Source organism: Anser brachyrhynchus (assembly GCF_964034855.1).
Source record: "Anser brachyrhynchus genome assembly, chromosome: Z".
NCBI classification, from domain to species: Eukaryota; Metazoa; Chordata; class Aves; order Anseriformes; family Anatidae; genus Anser; species Anser brachyrhynchus.
The window spans coordinates 59,714,467-59,721,236 of record NC_137697.1 but is presented as its reverse complement, the minus strand read 5'-3'; positions in this window follow the sequence as shown (position 1 = coordinate 59,721,236).

Sequence of the window (6,770 nt, the reverse complement as noted above, 5' to 3'; positions counted from 1 at the left end):
AAAAGTCTGAATATCTCCTTGGTACACAACAAACATTATATACCACACATGGAAATTTGATAAAAAAATATGTTGTGTGAGTTTTTAGAGAAACATTTTGTGCATGCCCCACAAATCTACTCCTTTTATTGCTTGTACATGGAAGATACTCAGATACTTCAGTGATGCACAGCAATATAAAGCTCTAATGTAAACCTTAATGGGCAGAAATTCTGACTTACTTACAAGCTGGGAATTAATTGCAGTTCCTAGAGGATGGATTTGCTATCATTAAAGTTATTAAATGTAGTATATTTATTATTTGGAGTTTTTTTTTTTTTTTCAAAGAGAACTTCAGGCATTCTATCAAGTATATAGTCCTTTACTTCTATTCCCTCTGAAAGACTTGGCATTTTTTATCTGATCAAGAGTTTGAATCACACAAAAAATCCAGAGCAGAAGCCTGATTTACCCACTTTGTTTCTTCTTTTTACTAAATGAAACTAAATATATCGTTTTCTAAAGATTTTTACAAATAATAAATAATTTTGCAGCTATGCAACCTAGCCAATTTTTATGCAAGAGCAGTAATGGATTATAAGGTTAGCTCTAAATTGTGATCCCTTGTGCAGTTCTTAAATGAGGGACAATGCCAACTCAGCTTTGCTTAGCTCATTTACTCTGCATCTCAGCTTGTAAATTAATCATTGCTGGCAACATCAATTTGGTTGTAATTAATCATACAGGGAGGAGCAAAGAAATTGCACTAAAGTGTGTCATATTAACAACGTTATCTGATTACTCTCAGTGTAATTTACCAGGATCCTGATGCGTTCATATGAGGCTTCTGGCTGCTAGTTTGGCACACAAGGAACTTATAAATTGCTGCATGTGATAGGTAGAATAATGGGTAGTCCAACTAGCCATATATGTAGATTTCTAATGAACTCTGCTTTGATGCATTACTTTTGTGCCCATAATTGCACAGGTTCTCAGCCCTTTAGGTCTCAAATTGCCAGTGAAGGAAAGGGACCTCTAGTGCCCCTTTGTCACAGAATAAATAATGAAGACAACTTCCAGGCAAGCCAAGGAGAATTCCACCCTGGTGAAATGCTGCTACAGCCAAAGACAAAATATAAAGGAAAGGACTGTATGGAATTTAAAACACAAGGTACCTGGAACAAATACAAAATGGAAAACAACTAGCTAAACAAGTTCTTGTTATTGATTTTTTTCTTTTTTTTTTTTTTCCCCCCCCAAAAAAAGAGCAAATGAAAAGATTAGATGTTGATGGTTTTATGAGGCAATAGGACATTCAGTTCTACTATTTCAAAGGAATTCCTCTGTTAATAGGATACTCAAGATCTTGAATGACTCAAATCACTGAACTTGAACTTTCTTTACACATCTCTCTAACCTCAAAACAGGTTAATGGCAGACAATTTCATTTTTTTAAAAAAATAAACTACATAATTTTCATCTGAGATATACATCACTGTCCAGAAAGGAAGCAGGAAAACAGTACTGAAGATAATCTTAAACATTAAAACACAAATCCCAAGTCTAAGTTGAAGAAGTGAAACAATGGTTTTTGCAGTTGTACATACATCTAATGCAACTGTATGTATGTCCAATCCAGGTAGCTATCTACAGGCACATGCAGTCTAAACCTGAAACCTGAGGCCATACTTTACCGAAGAGTGTCAAAGATTCAAAGGCACGTACATGATTGTACATAAATAATAACTGTTTGGAATTAACGTGCAAAGAAAGATTGTTATTTCACACAGCATCATACATTAATTCTGTGAATGTATTAAAATTAGTTCTCCTACTTTCATGGTCCCAGTATTTTAAGATACAGTTTCAATTAAACCACTGTGCTCATGTCAGAACTTCACAATGAGCAAATGAGAAAGGTCAGAAATAAGGTAGATTGGCTTCATGTCTGAGTACGGCTCACCATTTCCAGGAAAATGGGTGACCTACTTAAACCCGGGGGCCAATAGTAAATGTATTTCAGCTTAGGCAATAATTACAGAAGGCCCATTAGCCTGTTACAGGAAGCTCTGTAGCAGGCCACTGGAAGAAATTATTTCTTTTGTTTTAAATGGAATAGCAGTATGAAAACAGGTGTCTCCTGTCCTGGGAAAATTGAGCTAACTGAAAAAGAGAAAATTCAGGTACTAGGAAGAACAGAGCAAATGCCCATTGACACCCTACATATAGTTATTATCTCTACAGGCAAGAGACCCCCTGACATCCCTTCTGTCTCAATGAGAGGGAAGGTGTGGGAGCAGAGCAATCACCTGAGATGGGTTTTGTGAGAGCAAACCTTGTCAGGTGGTGCCAATGGTCCCACCAGCCCAGGAGCTTCTTCCTGTCCCCTGTTCCCTCTAGGGCATGCCAGGGCCATCACAGGAACTGGAGGCTAGCAAATGGTGACTGAAAGGTTTCACTTTCTTCCAACCATCTATGGATGTCTTTAGCTAGATACATACCCAACTTACAGGTGGTCTTGCTGAAGCAGAGCTGAAGCATGTTTTTCTCTCTAAATCTTTGAAAAATAGTTACTCATAATTGGTGCTTAATGTTAACTGAGTTCATTGAAAGCTGTCTAATGAAATTCAATGCTAGCAAATATTTCCTATGTTGTTTGAGAAGATAATTACCTTCATATTGTGCAAAGCTGTTCCACTCTGAACCCACAAGACTTGTGGGAGGTACTCTTAATCTTCCAAGTTTTGTTCTCAAAAGGTAAAATAAAGGTAATATTACCCACTAGTTACTTGCACACCTGAAACTGCAGGGTGAGACACTATTTTTGACCCACTCGTAAGGCTTAAAGCAATATATCAACAGTTTATAATGAACAACATCTGAGTTAGGCAACAAACCCCATAAAACAGCAGTAATAAAGAATTTCTACAGGACACTCCAGTTCCCATAAGAACACCGTATTGTTTTTCTTCACAGATGTGGAAGATATGGTGTTAATGTAGGTAAATTACAGGACAACATTCTCAGCCCATATTACATACCAAAGCAGCAGCCACAAAAAATGGTAGATACCCAAGTAGGTAAACTTAAATCTGAATAGCGAGGTCGCATTTGTATATACTCTTAATAAATAAGCACTGGCATGTTTCATTAACTGTCTATACTCTAAAAAGGATGTTTAAAAGTTAGAAATGACTTGAAGATAAGTGTCACTAAAGTTTGATACCTGGATAACAGACACTTGGCTAGCCTAGACTATTTGTTTGTCCAGAAGAATCACTCTTAGTGAGTTTATCAGTGCATACACACATGTAAGGGGAAGAAGTTACAAGGTTTGAGTAGCAGGGGGCCACAGTTGTGACCTGCATGGGAAGACAGCTGAAATTAGTTGCAACTGGCTCTGAAACCTATTCAAGCAACAGTGGAAAAAATAGAAAACTTTAACACTGCATGCCAAAATATATCCAGGTAGAGAAGCATATGTTTTCCTGATCAGATATGTTGTAAAGAAGTGCTAGTAGCTGGTGGTAGCTGAAAACATGCTCTTGGGGTGGTTGTTATGCCAGAATGTGGTACGTACATCATCGAAGGACCTGCAGTCTGTGGGTGACCTGTGCTGGGGCAGGGACACCAGGGAAAAGAGCCGTAGACATTGTTGTATATGGAGTGGCAGAAAACCTTTAAGCATTGGCCAGCAGAAAGAAACCATCAGGAATAGATATCTGATTATAAATGGCTCTGACAGAAGAAGGTCTAAGGAAATCCAGTCTCTGGAATATTTAGTCTAGTCATTACTGTCTGGAAGTGGTAGAACACAGACTGTAATTAACCAGGAAAAATAAGCAGGAACATACCATCCTGCTGCTGTCCAAAATCTTGGCACCAAGACCAGATAGAATGAAATCACAAGTTTGATTCAAAGAGCACCGTGTGTCTAGCCTTTGTAAGAGAGGACATCTGCCTGGGTCACTATAATGGTCCTTTGTAGGCTTTTAAGCCTTAAAATCACTATACCTGAGAGTAGAAACAGTGTGTAATAGCAATGAGCAGTACGCAGGCAGTATTCAAACAAACAAACAAACAAAAAGGTTTGGCAGAAAAGGGTTAAGAAATATCTGTTTGTGATTCTCCTGCTGCTCATACCTGTGCCTGTACACGCAGATGTTATAGCCCAGAAGACATTTGCTGATACAGCCATTTGTGGAGCCAGATCACAGATTAGAGAATTTAAGCAATCTGTGTGAAAAATAAAACTCTAACGACAAAAAAACAAACTAACAAAGAAAGAAACAAAAACCAGAAAAATAATGTATAGATAACCATTTCTTAAACAAATCTTCCAAACTTTATACATGTCCTGAAGTCAGAACAGCTTGTCAAAAAGAACATAAAAATCTTTAATCATTATTTTACAACTATATTATATCAAGCTCTGCTTATCTTAACCTTTAAAAAGTGTCAAAGTGTGCAAATGTTAAAATAACCACAGTTTTCAAAAGAGTTTCAGTAAGGTGTAGCACCTTCTGCAGTGCTAAAGTAGGCAGAAGATATTTAAGTACTTTCAATTACTTTTAAAACTTTCAAAAGATGAAAAGAGGCCTTGAACACTTCTGATTCTTAAAAGTTAGGAACTTTAATTTTTGAGAGAATGAAGTTTTGCAAACACACAAGACCAAACTTTGTCTGTCCCCTGTAGAAATCCTGTCTCAAAGTTGCTAAGAAACTCATAAGAGAACACAAAGATTTTAAAATGGCTTTAGTTAGCATGTGGTTTCATTTGAGAAACATGGGTATGACTTAAATCAACCAAACACAGATGCTAGAGTTGGATGAAATCACAGAAAAACTATGATCTCAATTTCATTAAAATTATAGGACAGTGAGTGCAAAAAATGCTTGAATTATTTGGATGCCTATGCATAGGACTATGTCTCAAAAATATCCCAGTTATTCAGGGTTATTGCTGATCAGTCTCACACAGAAGACATTTTTACACAACTCAGTATGCTAGAAATTATACTTGCTACACTTGTGGATTTTCTACATTCTAAATACATAACTACATAGCCCTGGACACTTCAAGCCATCAGCTCTTCCACAGAAGCTGGAATGCAAGGGCCTCATTACAGACATCAGATGTTCTGCCAGAGAAACTTTGTAACCACATAAATTGATAAAATGTATTACTGTGATTTAAATTCCTTTTCTGGTCATCTTGAATACTGAGACATAAAAAAAGATAAGATTCAAAGATTCAAAAGATTATAATATATTTTTCCAATATATAGTATTTATATATATAAAATTTATATATATATATATAAATATATATATATTTTCCAATATATAGTATATTTTCCAATATACTATCTGTGATAGTGTCTGTAACATGATATATATATATATATATTTCTAACATAGCATTTCAGGCACTTATAACAATGTGTTCTGTTAATTCCAAACAAAAGATTTCCTAAGATAAAATCAAAATAAAAGAAAAACAAAAAACAAAACAACACACACACAAACAAATCCCTCAGACTGGTGCCAGTTGGATAGAACCTGACATTTCTTAACAGTGCATGAGCTTAAACTAAAAAAAAAGCCCTGCTGATATGATACAAATGTAAAAATGAAATAACAAGATAAAAGAGGTACTAATGTGATCCACATGTAAGAGGAGAATGTCCTGGTTTTCAGACAGGATTTGCTTCAACTCAAGTCAAATTCTGTTTTCCAAAATCAGCAAGAAATTTTAGGAGAGTATATACAATGAAAAATATTGTTATTAAATTGCGTGTATTCTGCACTACAAAAGGACAGCTAAATTTATAGGAAGAATTACATCACACACACACAGACAAAAAAGATTCTTGAAAATAGAATAATAAATTTGCAAGATGTACTCTTATGTTTGCAGTGTGTTGATGCCTGTTGGGGACTACAAAGTGAGGAACTTGCTGTCTGATACAATTATGTTATCTGATATATTCATATCATTTTGGTGTTTCTGCTGGGTATCGATAGATCTGCTTTTGATACATTCACAATGACAGACACGTGATGGGTGGGCTTGTTTCCTCTGATGCTTTTGAGACTGCTTACAACAAGAGGCAGCATGTTCCTCCTATTATTAGAATTCCTTAGTTGCCAGTTTGACAATCTTTTCTCCATGTTTCAAGCTGAACTAATTGCCAGGTTGGGATTCAGAATATATATATATATATATTTTTTTCCAGTCTTAATTTTGTCCTACAGGGTAGTTGTATGGTTTGTGACCATAGTTGTGTCATAGAACATCAAAGACTTCGTCGATCTTTTGTCCTTTGTTACCAGAGTTACCTTGTGGATGACTGTGACTACAAGATACTGAACTCACAGAATCACAGAATCAAGGAATGGCCAAGGTTGGAAGGGGCCTCTGAAGACCATCTAGTCCAACCTCTCTGCCAAGCAGAATCACTTAGAGCACGTTGCACAGGATGGCATCCAGGCAGGTTTTGAATATCTCCAGAGGAGACTCCACAACCTCTCTGGGCAACCTGTTCCAGTGCTCTGTCACCCTCACAGTAAAGAAATGTCCTCTCATAGTCAGCCAGAACTTCCTGTGCTTCAGTTTGTGCCCGTTGTCTCTCATCCTGTTGCTGGGCACAACTGAAAACAGACTAGCTCCATCCTCTTGGCACCCTCCCCTCAAATATTTATACACATTGATGAGGTCTCCCCTCAATCTTCTCTTTTCCAGGCTAAACAGGCCCAGTTCTCTCATCCTGTCCTCATACAACAGGTGC